The sequence below is a fragment of the Drosophila obscura genome, unplaced genomic scaffold (assembly GCF_018151105.1).
Source record: "Drosophila obscura isolate BZ-5 IFL unplaced genomic scaffold, ASM1815110v1 contig_8, whole genome shotgun sequence".
In the NCBI taxonomy this organism is placed as follows: Eukaryota; Metazoa; Arthropoda; class Insecta; order Diptera; family Drosophilidae; genus Drosophila; species Drosophila obscura.
The window spans coordinates 398837-413217 of NW_024542872.1; the positions used below are offsets into that span (position 1 = coordinate 398837).

General features: G+C 42.7%; 1 long non-coding RNA gene across 1 annotated transcript; it reads right to left on the bottom strand.

The window, feature by feature from the left end:
- Window positions 1–7251: 7251 nt before the first annotated feature.
- Window positions 7252–12351, bottom strand: LOC111081205. Its single transcript, XR_002608596.2, has 3 exons — window positions 12216–12351; window positions 7932–8209; window positions 7252–7872 (listed from the first exon to the last, which is right to left on the bottom strand). It is a non-coding gene; the product is annotated as an uncharacterized LOC111081205 (long non-coding RNA).
- Between the last annotated feature and the right edge of the window lie 2030 nt (window positions 12352–14381).

Genomic DNA, 14381 nt, shown 5'->3' on the forward strand with positions numbered 1-14381 from the left:
GCTGACTAACGCCGAGAAAGAGCAACGCACCAGCAAGAGCATAAGTACAAGCAAACAAACGGTTATAAAGAGAGACATTAGATTAAGAGATGATCAACTACTCTTTGTGCTGCCATGGGCCGGCGCTTAGCCGAACACATGCATTACTCGCGGGCTTGCCGGCCCGTCACTCTTTCTGCGGCCATAAACAGACCAACCTAACCAGGACTTGGCGGCGATGAACTCTGAATCTTCGCGCTCTTTCACGTTCAGTGGAACTCCAAGTTTCACGTTGTCCAGTCCGATGATAAACGACGCTCTTACATCCTTGTAGCCGAGTATCGGTAGCTTTTCCAAGTGCGAATAAGATTTTAGGATTGAATTGTCAAGCGTCTGCTTCGGTAGATCCAGGTTTTTGACTGTCCTCACGTTTTGGAGCGTAAATTTGCGCGCCGCGTTGTCCTTTGCCGAGATCGTTAAGGTTACCCACTTGGATTCTGCTTCTCTTTGTGTGATGTCTCCCGTCCAGCGTAAGCATAACTCGTCCGAGGGGCCATTAATACCCAGCTTTTCCGTTATCTCCGTCTCGATCAGGGTACAGGCGGATCCTTCATCTATCAATGCGAACACTTGCATTTGGCCGCTGGGCCCGTGCAATGTTAAGGGGACATATCTAAACAACGCAGCTTCGTTCTGCATTGTGTGTAGAACCGTAGCTTCTTCTTTTGTCTTGTTTCCTACCTTCGTACTGTGCTGGTTACTGTTGTGAAGGAGAAAATTATGCTTTCTCGAGCATCCATCGACGGAACATACTCTTGTTGACCTGCAGTGTCTTATAAAGTGCTTGCCTAGGCACCTCCAGAAAAGCTTACTTTCTTTTACGAAGTCCCATCTACTTGACCCCTCTAGATCTAGAAACTGCTTACAGTCCTCCAGTTTGTGGATTCCATTGCACTTACGACAGGGTTGTTGTGCGCTGCTTTTGTTATGCACCATAAGCCGGACCCTGGGATTCTTCTCCTTCGTGCAGGCTTCTTTCTCGGATGCGACGGGCATCACAGTGCTTGCACATGACGCCACTCGAAATAGCCAATCGTCAAAAACGGCGATATTTGTCATCGGGAGTCCAGCGCTTTGCCTTGCCCAGTCCAGCTTCAAGTCGAATGGAAGTTTCTCTACAAGGTCACGAAGTAACATTGGGTCATTCAGATAAGCGGATAGTCCTATCGCGTCGACGGTCGCACGATAGTTTTGCACCGACAGCGCAAGACGAACTAGGCTTTCAATGCTGCTCGATTTCACGGACGGTTCCATTCGTAGCTTCGTTTGAAGCGTGTGATAGATAGCCTCTGGTCGGCCATATAACATTCGAAGAGTCTCGATGGCTAGTCGAACTGGTGCTGGCATCATTAATTTTCCTCGTACTGCTTCCAGAGCGGCACCTTTCAGGCACTTTTGCAACCTCATGAGATTTTCTTGATCGCTAAGCCCGCAACGTTCGGTAGATTGTTCAAAGTTTACAATGAACATGGGCCATTCCTCGGGGTTGCCGGAAAAGCATGGCAAATCCTTATTGATGACTTGTCTAGTCGCTATCTGCTCGCGGGTCAAGCATCTCTCCATCCCCGCTGCCGCGACTGCTTGGTTATTCACGTACGCGTACGGGTCCGACATATTTCGGCTCGTACTTGGATAATTCTGTGCAGTCGACACGCGTATGAAGGGCCCACATAAATAAGTGCTCGATGCCGGTGCACCCATTGGATAAGGAATAGCGCCGCTCGACATTGTCTCGTTTGGATTCAGCCCCATAGGCATTCCAATCCGATTCGCCGCAGTCATTCCTGAATTGTCGCCTCCGGTACAGCTGGGAACTGCTTTTTCCCAACCTCCGCTGAGGACCGTAGAGCTCATAAGACCTCCTGTTTGGGGCGGTCCTGAATACGTCGTTATGGGACGCATTCCTTCGAAAGCACTGGCATAGGTCGGCCTTCCCATAGTATCCGCTCTCCGCTGAGCGAATGCTTCTAAGTTATACATGGAACTCGTTCTTGGTGAAGAGACTTGATCAGTCCATCCCCCTCCGTTGGTATGCTCTGGTACTTGATGACGTTCTGGAACTGCGATGGGCACGTTAGGTGCGGCCTTTGCCGCCGCCGAGATCACGTCTATATTCGTATCCCTAACGTGAGACATTTCCCCTTCGCCTCCCTCGGTCTCAGGACCCGTACCAGGCGTCTTTTCAGGCGCGTATAAATCTCTTAGTCCACACGGGTTACTGCCTCCAGATTTCGACTGCTGACCATTAACTCCATCCATTTGTACTCGATGTGTTTTGCCGCGTGGTCTTAAGTTTGGTTATACACGAACCTCGTGTCGCTCGAATGTAAGAGATTAGCCTTTCTGTTCAACTCTATGAGGATATCTCACCTGCAATGTCGAATCAATGGCGCCGATCTTCTTTAATCGGTCGCAATGATTCGACTTGCACTCCGCTAAAGCAGGTTAAGTTTTTTAGAATATTGCCTCGCCGGGCAATGTCTCCAAATCTGGGCCGTACGTTTAATAAGTCTCTTGTAGTCGATCGTTCAGTTCAATGTTTAATGTTCTTTATTCACAGGTGTTTCGGGTGGATAATTATGAATATTTAAGTTTATAAATGATAATGAATTTTCTATACAGAGGAGCTAAAAAACTTGTACCGCTTTTTCATTTAACCTTAGCTGCTTTTTTCACGCCTTTTTCTCCTTTTCTTCTCTGCTCGTTTTCTGCCATTCGCCCTGCTTAACCTTTCGATCTTAACCCCTTTTACGCTATTCGCCCGGCTTAACCCTTTGTTCGGTTTATGTTGGTTTCGGTGCTGTTAGGCGCAAAGGTTTTTCGCGCTGCCATTTAGGTTCATGCCGTAACAGTCACAATAAGCAGTTCTTCAGTTTGCTCAAAGATTCGGTACGAGAGACATAACCGCGACTTATAGCGAATGCAAAATCAATGAGGCTTTCAAAGTTTAATCCAAACGCGATTGAAGCTGACGCCGCACATTCGGGCCTCAGCTGAACAGAGGTGGCAAAAGTCAATGAATTTGTTGAATGCTTTGGATAAAATAAATACACGAATCCGACAGAAAATTTTCGAAAGCTTTTAAAAATCCAAGCTTTAAGAATATCGGACTTTTGGTTTAAAAGATTCAACATTAAAAACTATTTCCGCGTGAAAAAAATGTATTTAACTTGATTGGCAACCGTCAACGGCTTCAGACGTATTTTTGAATCGCTCCGCCGTGAAAATGAATTAATCGCAAATTAATTCGCGAAGAAGCGTTAGGGGAAGATGCGTGGGTACTAGTGCCCCTACTGTCCATGAATATCATCCAATCGTGTAATAAAGAATAATAGAAATAATAGAAAAAAACAAATGTCAAGGTATAAGAGCACCAGCTCGGTAAAGAGCACAAGCACTGTAACAAAAGTCAAAATGAACCAAGCCCGGCAACACCAACAACAAGACGGTTGGTTTCCAGACTCATGTGACATCTCACTACTACAAGTGTATTTCAAAATTTCACCCCGCCCCCTTCTGCAGAACAAAGGATGAAAATTTGTGGCAGGCACATTTTTAAAGATACGATAAAACTAAAAACGCAGTATCGTAGAGAATGCCCATATCTACCAGATGCCCAATCTGAATCAGATCGGATCATAATTAAAGCCAGAATGACGAAATTAATTTTCAGCTGCTTCCCCTGCCCCCTCCCGCCACCAACAACGCAACTCATTTTCCTTCTCGCTCGCACACTCTGCCGCGTTCAGTGCGCGAAAACCCCTAGCGGAGGGGATGTAGAATATGAATGGTACATCTACATGTTAGATGTAAAATATACATTGTAGATGTAGATGTAGATAACAGATGTAGCAAAAAAATGTAAAATGTAAATTTTTTGTTTTAATTCTAAAATTCAAAAAATCATAATCTCAAAAATGTATATACTGACTGAGTACGGGAATAAGTAGAGTCGCGTCCCCAGAAGCGACGTTCCTTCTCGTTTAATGTATATTTACCCAAAAATTTTTTTTTCTTTTCGTTTTCTAAAAATTGTATAATTTGATTGAATAACAAAGAACAGAATTAGGGGGTGTCCAATTGAAAAAACAGAAAAAAAAATTGTTGGTTAAATTTTGGCCCAGCCTACTTTTCATATATTCCTCCTAGATCTGATGCTGTTGTTTATTTGAACCACCTTTCTGCCATTCATTCTGTGGTTTCTGATTCAGGTTGTGCTGATCAGATTATAGTAATGGGCGATGTTGAGCTATTAAGCGTTTTTAATAGCTATTGATGCCTAATTTTAATAAAAAGGGCCGAGAAGATTTAGTACAAATAATAATTTATTGGTATGTAGTAGTGGCAGTACGCGTATGTATATTATTGGTACAAGTATAAAGACCGAAGGTAACGAAGATCAATACCAGACTATATAACGTGAGTGCGATAATGATGACGATCAATTAAAGACTAAAAGAGGGCAGGCGGACGGAATTGCCCGTGCCCTAATGCAAGGGAGATATAGAACGAAAGAAGCGATAGAAGCTCGGGATGCTGCTGAGCCGAGTACGAGCGATAGATAGAAAGAGAGAATTCGAGAGAACAGCATAAATGCTGCAGCTGCAGAAGCATAATAAAGAAGGAGATATAACGAGGCGAAAGAACGGCCGCTGCCGTGAGTAATTTTAAGCGGTTACAATATTTATATGCAGTGGGCAATGCAAATAGCAAACAAAGGTGGAATTACGTTATTTTGCGCCACTGGCTATTATTTAGGAACTTGTTGGGGAATTTCAGTCTGGGAAACCTGACAGGCGACTTCAATATACCATTTCTTTCTTGGCAGTAGGAGGCATCAAACATGCTGCTACCTGGTAGTCAACATGATTTTGTTGATGGGATAAAGGGATGAAGGGAGACTTGCCCAAATTAATTCCGTCAAAAACAGTAGAAGTAGATCTCACTTTGGTCAGCGATGCTTCTTGAGCAACGGTTGTCAGAGGTAGTCCTGGCTGCGCGCGGAAAAGACAGAGAAAAATTAAGCAGACGTGGTCTCTCTCTGAACAGAATACGTATTTTTGTTGTTTTCGGTCTCGTGCTGAGCGGTGAACGAAGCACAAGTGTTTTTCTACGAAAACAGTCTGAGCGAGAGACTTTCGTTCGGCGCTCAGCAACTGAGCATCAGTCACTGACAAAAACGAGCCAAATGCAAGTACGAAATGTCTTTTTGTTGTAGTTGCGTTAGGTTTTGTTGAAAGCCAAAGCCAAACCTTGAAAGGGGAAGGGAGAAAGATATAGGGCTCATCGTAATTGAGGCACGGACGCAACACACACACACACACATACATTCGCAAAAGACACTTTTGGCTCAACGAAGTGTCTCAAGTGAATGAATACATAAGGAGAGCCATAAAACACTCTCACTAGTTGAGCGAAGAGCGAAAAAACTAAGCGGAAGGGTCTTTTCATTGTAAATCAAGGTGATATATTTGGTATCCTCTTCTAAACATTTTGGTGACCCCGACGTGATTAGACATTAAAGATCCATCACCGCGGAATCGAAAAATTCCTGTCAAACTCCATATAAAAAACTGTGACAGGAATGTTTCGTTTACGTATTCCTTGAGTGTGTATCCAGCAACACGAGCGGAATCCACAAATTTATATCGATAGTTGCTTATCGGGACCGTGTGTGGACTGAGAGAACAGCTGATACCCAGTTCAGGAATATATAATCACCAATTCTTCCTGGAGTGAAAATGGAGACAAATCTGGAAAATAAAAGAAAAACAAAAAAGAGGAATGCTAATTTTTAGCAAGAGGAGAAGGCATTTGAGCAATTAAGCAATTGAGGCAAGACCGTGCCTGTGAAGAATTACCGTAAAGAGTAATTTTGACAACATTTCGGTGAAAAGTGCTTGGGAGAGTGTTGCTGCCGAAATAAACAAAGATGGCAAGATACATGTAAATAAATGTGTTCAATGTTATTAAAATAACACTACTCGACAAAATCTAACTTTATTTTCCTCAAGGATCCAAACCGACTTTTTCTGATAGATATGCGGCTTTAAAATTTTTTAAAGAATTATGGTTTTTTTTCTATGGCAGAACTTTTTTTTGAAGAATTTTTGAAGTCTGGTATTTTTTTTTAAAGCTTTTTTCAGAGGTAGCGCTTGTTTTTTTCACATAACTCTAGTATCTTACGTCTGGTTGTAAAGAACTTTGCTATTTTGAAAAGATAATTGAAACAGCTAGAAGATAAGCCCAAACACTTTGTGATTTCAGCTTACCGTCTGGGAAATATAAAGCATTGAAATGCAAAAATTATGATTTTTGTGCGGTATTTTTTACGAAATTTTGACTTTAAAAACTCAGGAAAAGTCGAAAAAAAATTATATCCTGTGTCTTCTATTTTTTTGTGTATAGGTGCATTAATTTGGCGTCGTTTAAGGTATCGCTCATTAAAATCTATGGAGAGACTTTGGAGCTAAAATTCGTTTACAAACCTAAAATATGGAAAAAATGAACAAACGAGAAGGAACGTGCGAGTCGCTTCTGGGGACACGACTCTACTTATACCCGTACTCAGTCAGTATATACATTTTTGAGCATATGATTTTTCAGAATTTTAGAATAAAAAAAAAAATTTTACATATTACATTTTTTTGCTACATCTGCTATCTACATCTACAATGTATATTCTACATCTAACATGTAGATTGTACTTGTTCCATTTAGATTCTACATCTCCTCTGCTAGGGGTTGCTCGTGCACTGAACGAGGCAGAGTGTGCGAGCGTGAAAGGAATCTGTTGCAGGGTCGTTGGCAGGAGGGGGCAGGGGAAGCAACTGAAAATGAATTTCTTCATTCTGGCTACAATTATGATCCGATCTGATTCAGAACACCCTTTTCTGCAGTCGAAGTCTACAGAGAAACGTAAGGCGGAGGAACCGGCGGGAGATGGTAAAATCGCTATTTTGCTGGGCGATTATTTATTATTATTATTATTATTATTATTTTGGGATGAGTTGTTGAGCAAGCTCCCACCAGATGAAGCAACAGCATCTGAAGTGGAGATCACAAATCTGCTATTTTGGAAGGTGCAGCAGCAGCAGGGCAAGCAGTCCCAATAAAACGCAACCCTTCAATTCTTCGCCATGCCATTTCATTCCCATGCCTTTAATAAAAATCAAATATATATTTATAGAAATTAATAATAGACTTCTTTATTATTGGCGCACACCAGCAGATTCATTATGCCAAAGTACTGATCCGTCTGCAGAGTTGACAAAATCCTTTATATTATTTCTAATAAATTTGGGGTAGGTCCTGAACCCGACCACGAAAAGCATCTGTGTCTGCTGGGCTTTCAATTAAAAGGCCTTCAACCATGGCGCCATAATTTCTTGGGCATACTCGCATCATATAATTGTGCAAAAAACAGCATGCCGAAGTTATATTTTGCGCTCTGTTTGGGCCACACCGAAAAGTTTCTTGAACAGCCATCCACCTATTGCTAAGAATCCCGAATGCATTCTCAATGCAACGACGAGCTCGACTTAGCCGGTAGTTGAAAATCCTTTCTTATGTGAACTGGTTTCTAGACCCATATGGTTTCATTATGCGCTTATGGAACGGGAATGCATCATCCGCAACAATATAGTATGGAGTAGATACTCCCTGCAGCATGCTATCCTCCGGAAATGAGATATTGCCCGATCAAATGGCTTTTCCAAGCGAACAATGTGAAAAGGCATTCATATCACCTTCACTCCCGCAAACACCAACGTCCATGTACGTGAACCTATATGAAGCGTCACAAACCGCCATGAGCGCAATTGAGTGAAAGCCCTAGAAAAGCAAGTAAAGGGTTATCTATATATGTACGTTGCCTCAGGTAATTGACTTACTTTATAATTGTAAAAAGCGCTACAGCTTTTGGGTGGTGCCTTGATCGCAACGTGCTTTCCTTCGATAGCACCAATGCAGTTTGGAAAGTTCCATTGTTCCATAAAATCTTTTGCCCACTTGAGCATGTTATTAGATTTCCATTTTGGAAACTCTCCGTGCAGTGCAGTGCAGATAGCATGAGAAACCAGATCAATTCAGATCAGTTCGTCCCAAGTGCTGCTTAATTATCCGGTAGGTCGAGCCAACGTGAAATTGTATGTCTATTGTCGCAAAGCACCTGAAACAAGTGATTTAATGAGTATTTTACACGTGTACTTACTGGCGTTGCGCTAGTTGAGTCTTGACGTAGCACTCGTACCTCACACATCGTCCTGTTGTTTGTTCGTTCTTTGCACTGCCCACTGTACCTAATTGTAATCGACATGCATCTACACCCGCCCCCTCACTGTAATAGCCGTTTCAACCGATATTTCGTCTCTTCGTCTCGCGCCTTTCCCCTTTACTTTTCTATCATTCTCGCTCTGTCGCTCTTTCGTTCTATCGATCATTTTAGCTCTCTCGTTCTCTCGAACACTCCCTCGCTCTCTATTTCGTAGCATTTTCGCAATGGTCATGATCTGGTCCAGCACTTGCATGCCTTTGCAAATATCTCGCACTTTTCTTTCGTCGCATATATAAACACGAATCGCGGTCTATATATGCATCTAGCTTTCTTTTTTTTTTCGCCTTCGCTATCACTCAATTCATCTATCTTTCTCTCGCTTCCATTAGGGCACGGGCAATTCGGTCCGTCTGCCCTAAGGTGAATCTTGACGTAGCACTCGCACCTGACACCGTCGCCTAATCGACCAGGCATATTACCAATAAATTAACATATATGTATATTAATCTGTTCGTGACGTTTCATTGTAAATCAAGGTGATACATTTGGTATCGTCCTCTAAACAATGCTGATGACATTAAAATTTGTTTTTCGTATTCCGATTGGTACTAGCACACTCGCCTTCAACTTGACCTTGATGAATTTAACAAGTGGTGTTCGTCTAACCTAATGTTTTTGAACCATTCTAAGTGCAAACTTATGACGTTTCACAGCCGTGCTCCACATTTGGTCTCCTACTCTCTAGGATTCCTGTTTGATCAAAAGCTATTCTTTAACAGCCATATCTTTAACGGTGAACAAAGCTAAGGGAGTTTTAGCGTTGGTCAAAACAGTTTGACGACCCGTATATAACAAAATCAATGTACGTCTCATTGGTACGCCCGATATTGGAGTACTGTTCTTGTGTATGTAGCTCTCAATACAAAGAGCAACAAACTCAAATTGAATCCGCTCAAAAGCTATTTTTCATTTTTGCCCTTCGGAATCTGAACTGGGACTCTTGCAGACGGTTACCTCCATACCGATCTAGGCTAAAACTACTCGACCTACCCTCCTTACACCATCGCAGAATTTGCAATGGGGTCTTATTAATTCACAAGCTCATTCTCGGGCTTGTGGACTCCCAAACTCTGTTGGGACAGATAGATTTTACAGTTCCTTTATGACCAACCCGAACTTTCCGGCCTATCCGTTTAACCTTTTGCAGATCCAACTTCGTCCAGCACGAACCTTTCCGTGTTCTTTGCAATAATTACAATTCCTATTACAATACAATATCCCCGAAATATCCCTTGATACGGTTGTACGTAACGTTTACCATCACCTTAACCTAGCAAATTTGTAATACCTTTCTTTTCTTCCTCTATTATATTTTTTTTAAGTATGTATATTTCTATTATAGTTCACAGTTAGCAGATAATTGTTAATTAATTGAAATAAATAAATAAAAGTCTCTGACGGACTTGATAGCTTCGTTCAACGAATATCACAACGCCTTAGAAAGAATAGATGAGATCGGAAGTGCAGCCCAAAACAAGTTGGACGAGTGCGTGGTCGATTTCGAAGTTATGAGGCTAGATATCAACAAGCGGCAGTCCACAATGCTCCCTTGCTCAATGATGCGGACAAACCAAGTCGGAGAAGCCACTACTACGGTCGTAGTTCAGAGTCAGCCTCGCCTGCCAGAGCTGAAGCTTCCTGACTTCAGTGGGGGCTACGCACAGTATGGCGCGTTTTGGGTCATGTTCTCCTCCGTTATAGATAACGACCCTGACCTTACGAATATCGAGAAGTAGCAGCAACTACGATCATGCCTAAAGGGACCAGCCTTGGACACGATCTCGTCGCTAGAATTTAGACACGCTAGTTATCCCATTGCTCTCAGCGAACGATTAAATAACAAGCGTCTCATATTTCAGGCACATGTTACAGACATTCTGTGCTTGCAGCGTGTCGAGGCCTCATCTGTATCCCAACTACGGTCTCTTTCGGATACAGTAAGTGCCAATCTGCGAGCTTTACAAAGTATGGGAGCAAAGGAGCAGTTTGCTGACTGCAACTTAATAATACACAGCCTGCTGCAGAAGGTGGAGAGTGGAATGCTCGTAGTTGGATAGCATACCCTCCTCCAGCCAGCAATTCGCCACGTTTCTGGAGCACAGATGCCAGAGGTTGGAAACCCAAGAGCAAGCGAAAGATTTGTACACCCAGAGCAAGCGGAAAAACTGTCTAATCGCAGCCAGCTCCAAGGTCTGTACATTCTTCGGTGATCCAGGACATTCCATTTTTGCGTGTTCGCAATTGGGGAATCTGTCTGCTCAACTTCGGCTTCAGGAAACTAAGAAGCTGTCACTGTGCACCAGCTGTCTCCGAGCAAGCCACACGCAGGGTTCATGTCATTCTCGATCCTGCCGAATATGTGGTGGGACATCACACTCAACTTCATTTCCTGTCTCCGTCTTACGGCTCTTAATCCATTCTGCCTTCACTGTCACATTCTACATCGGCTCCGCAATTGCCCGCGGGACCCTCTGACGTTGTACATATTGCAACAGTGTCAGCCACATCGCTTTTGGCCTAGAGTCACAGGCAGGACATCGGTGTGAGGAATCGTTCTGGTACACTCATTCCATGCCGTGACTTGCTTGATTCTGGATCACAGGTGCATCTCATTACTTATCGCCTTGCTCAGCAGTTGCAGCTACAAAGGAAAGAGTCGGATGTTTTGGTGTCTGGTCTCGGCAATTCGCGTGCCATATCTGAAGGATGCTGCGTAGATATCAACCTGGAATCACACACGTCAAGTTATGCCACGACCATTTCGGCATTAGTTGCTCCCAGCATTACGGCCAGTCAACCTAGCTGCAATGTCGACATAAACCGCTGGAACGTTCCATTCAACACACAGTTAACGGACCAAAGTTCTACAAGTCCCAGCCTGTGGACATTCTTATTGGAGCGGGATTGTTCTTCGAGCTTCTCTGCATTGGCCAAATCCAATTGGCAGCTGGTCTGCCACGTCTTCAGGAAACCAGGCTAGGATGGATAGTTGCAGGAGAGATGTCTCAGTCTCGCACAGCAGATCTACTTTCTTCTGTTTTATTTCCAGTTAACCAATCAGATGTGGCCCCTCGCTCGAGTATTAGATTCCCTCGTCGAGTCAGGCATGGGTTCCGGAATGGCTATACTAAAGTGACGTCTTTGGATCAACAAAATAACAACATGGCTGCCAGAGAAGCATGTTAATGTGCTTGGCGCTACACAATATGGTAGCCAATAATTAATAATAGCTAATAGTTAATAAGCAGAAAATAATAAAGTTTATATACAATGAAATGTAGTTAGTAAGTGATAGTTACGTTATTAATTCCCGTCACTGTATCAGAAGCCAAGCAACAAGTAACTACACGCCCGCAGCATAGCCGACAAAGCTATGCGTGGGAATAAAGCGCTAGTAATATTGACTTTGTTTCGCATGGTTCATTTCTTTAATCGACTTCTATCGCCGCCTCAGCTCTGGTCCGTCCCGCTAGTCCCCGCGTCTCAAGCCTAAGTAAAGGCCTCCGCAATAACTTGCATTATTGTTTCGGAAATTCTACATGGCGCCCGAGCAGGGAAAAAAAAACCAATCGTTGTTTTGGACCAGAACGCTGTTCGCGAAAAAACCAACAATTCGACGACCCAGAAGGAAGATTACCAATATCAATCCACGCTTTTAAGACCACCATACCGACACCGAAGCAGAACATGGACATTTAGTTGACAACGCCCAGGGAAGTGGATTCATCCAACAAGCACGTAACAATGCCAAAGCCATGGCTTGGCATTGAACAGTTTGACTATTCGTGTGTAGCTGGGTAAATCGGGAAGAGTATTAGAAGGCGCCAACGCCATAGTTTACCGCTTGTTTCGCAGCTTGGGTTGCATTATTTCGCATTTCGTTTCGTTCGCTTAGAAAACATTGAACCTTGCAGCTTTGCGTTTTACTTTTCAGCCAAAAGTCATATTTTTCCTTTCATGGCAGTCTGGAATTCACACATTTTGTTATCGATGTTTTTAATTTTCTCAACGTTTCTGGCAAACAAAAACAGCTGACTTTGTTGATTTGTAAAGTTAAGTAAGGTTTATAGGGCTGCTCGACCGAAGTCGAGGTCACTCGGAGTCAAGTCTGCCTATTGTGATGCCCGCACTCGTCACGGGATATTGTCCGGTGCCTAGGGAGGTTTCGCGAACCATCCCGAGGCCTCTATAAAGAGCACCAGTTTCTCTAGAGGCATGTGTGCCAGGCTGTCCAGGCCTTAGTAGAAGGCGCCGCCGAGTATTCGGTGGCTCTTATAAGCCCCCAAATCTTACAATACCCAGATTTCAAAAAATCATTTTGCTTAACCAAAGATGCTAACTGGTTCGCACTAAGCCAAGAGTACGATGATAAGCAACTACCGGTTAGATATGCATCTAAGGAATTCACAAAAGATGAATCCAATAAATCAACAATAGAAAACGAATTATCAGCCATTCACTGGGCAATCACATATTTTAGACCATACCTATACGGCACTAAATTTTTGGTAAAAACCGATCATCGTCCATTCACATACTTATTTTCAATGAAAAACCCCTCGTCTTAATTGATACGAATGCGATTGGATTTAGAAGAATATAATTTTGTGGTGGAGTACATAGCAGGGAAAGAAAACTATGTAGCTGATGCGCTATCCCGCATAGAAATATTAGATTTTAAAAGTTTAACTGCCAAGGCAGCCCAAACACTCAAAGTAACAATACGGTCGGAAGCGGAAAAAAAGACACTCCTAATACAAGTATCAAAGAAAGTCTTAAGGTTCAAAAAATATACGAAGCGCTATATAAAAACGAAGTAAAACGACATGTCGAGCTTATTCTGACCCTTGCGAATTTACTAATCAAACGAGAAGCAACGTGTGAGTCGCTTCTAGAGACGCGACTCTACTTATACCCGTACCTAGTCAGTATATACATTTTTAGCTTATAATTTTTTAGAATTTTAGAATTAAAAAAAACATATTTTTGCTACATCTGTTATCTACATCTACGATGTATATTAGATACATTGGTAGATATGGGCTTTCTCTACGATACTCCGATTTTAGTTTTATCGTATCTTTAAAATTGTGCCTGCCACAGATTCGTTCTTTGTGGATGCGGAAGGGGGCTGGGCGAAATTTTGAAAACACTTGTAGCAGTGTGTACCTGAGTCTGGAAACCAAATTTGATTGCCCTAGCTCTTATGGTCTCTGAGATCCAGGCGACAAACAAGACGGACGGACGGACAGACAGAAATGGCTCTATCGAGTCGGTTATTGATGCTGATCAAGAATATATATACTTTATGGAGTCAGAAACGTTTCCTTCTCTGCGTTACACACATTTCCCACAAATATACCCCCTAACTCTTTTTGAGTACAGATATAAAAATAGACAAAAAAAAAAAATGTACACTTAAAAAAAAATACACTTACAAGTTAACACTCCCCACCAGCCATAGGGTATCGGCAGGGGTCTTAGTTATAAGAATGCTGACCCAGCGCTGGCATGGAAAGGGGCGGCAACATATTACTATGTTGCAACTGGGTCCGCACGAGGCGCTGAGGCAGCGAAACTGGAGACCGCTGCTCGCGCAGCGCTGCCCAGGCTGGGGGGACTTATGCATAATTATATCATTTTGTATTTTTAGTCTTTTACTCACTTTGAACCGTGCCAGTTGGCCGGAATAAAATTACATAAAACATATCCGATCTTTCTCTGCCGACGGCTAATGCCGCGGCTTAAGTAACGGGAATATTGAATAATTAATTGGCGCCCAACGGGTCAAACTAAGTCGAACCCCGAGTTAACGCGAGTGTCAAAACACCGCGATAAATAAACCAAAAGTTTAAAAGCAAGAAAAAGTCATAAAAATAGGGGAAAAATCCCCGTGAAAAATTCCTCCGAAATACTAAAAAGAAAATAAAACAGAAAAGTGTAAAAACAAATTTCCCGAAAAAAATCCTCCACACACTAAATGGAAAATTAACTAAATAATTACAAC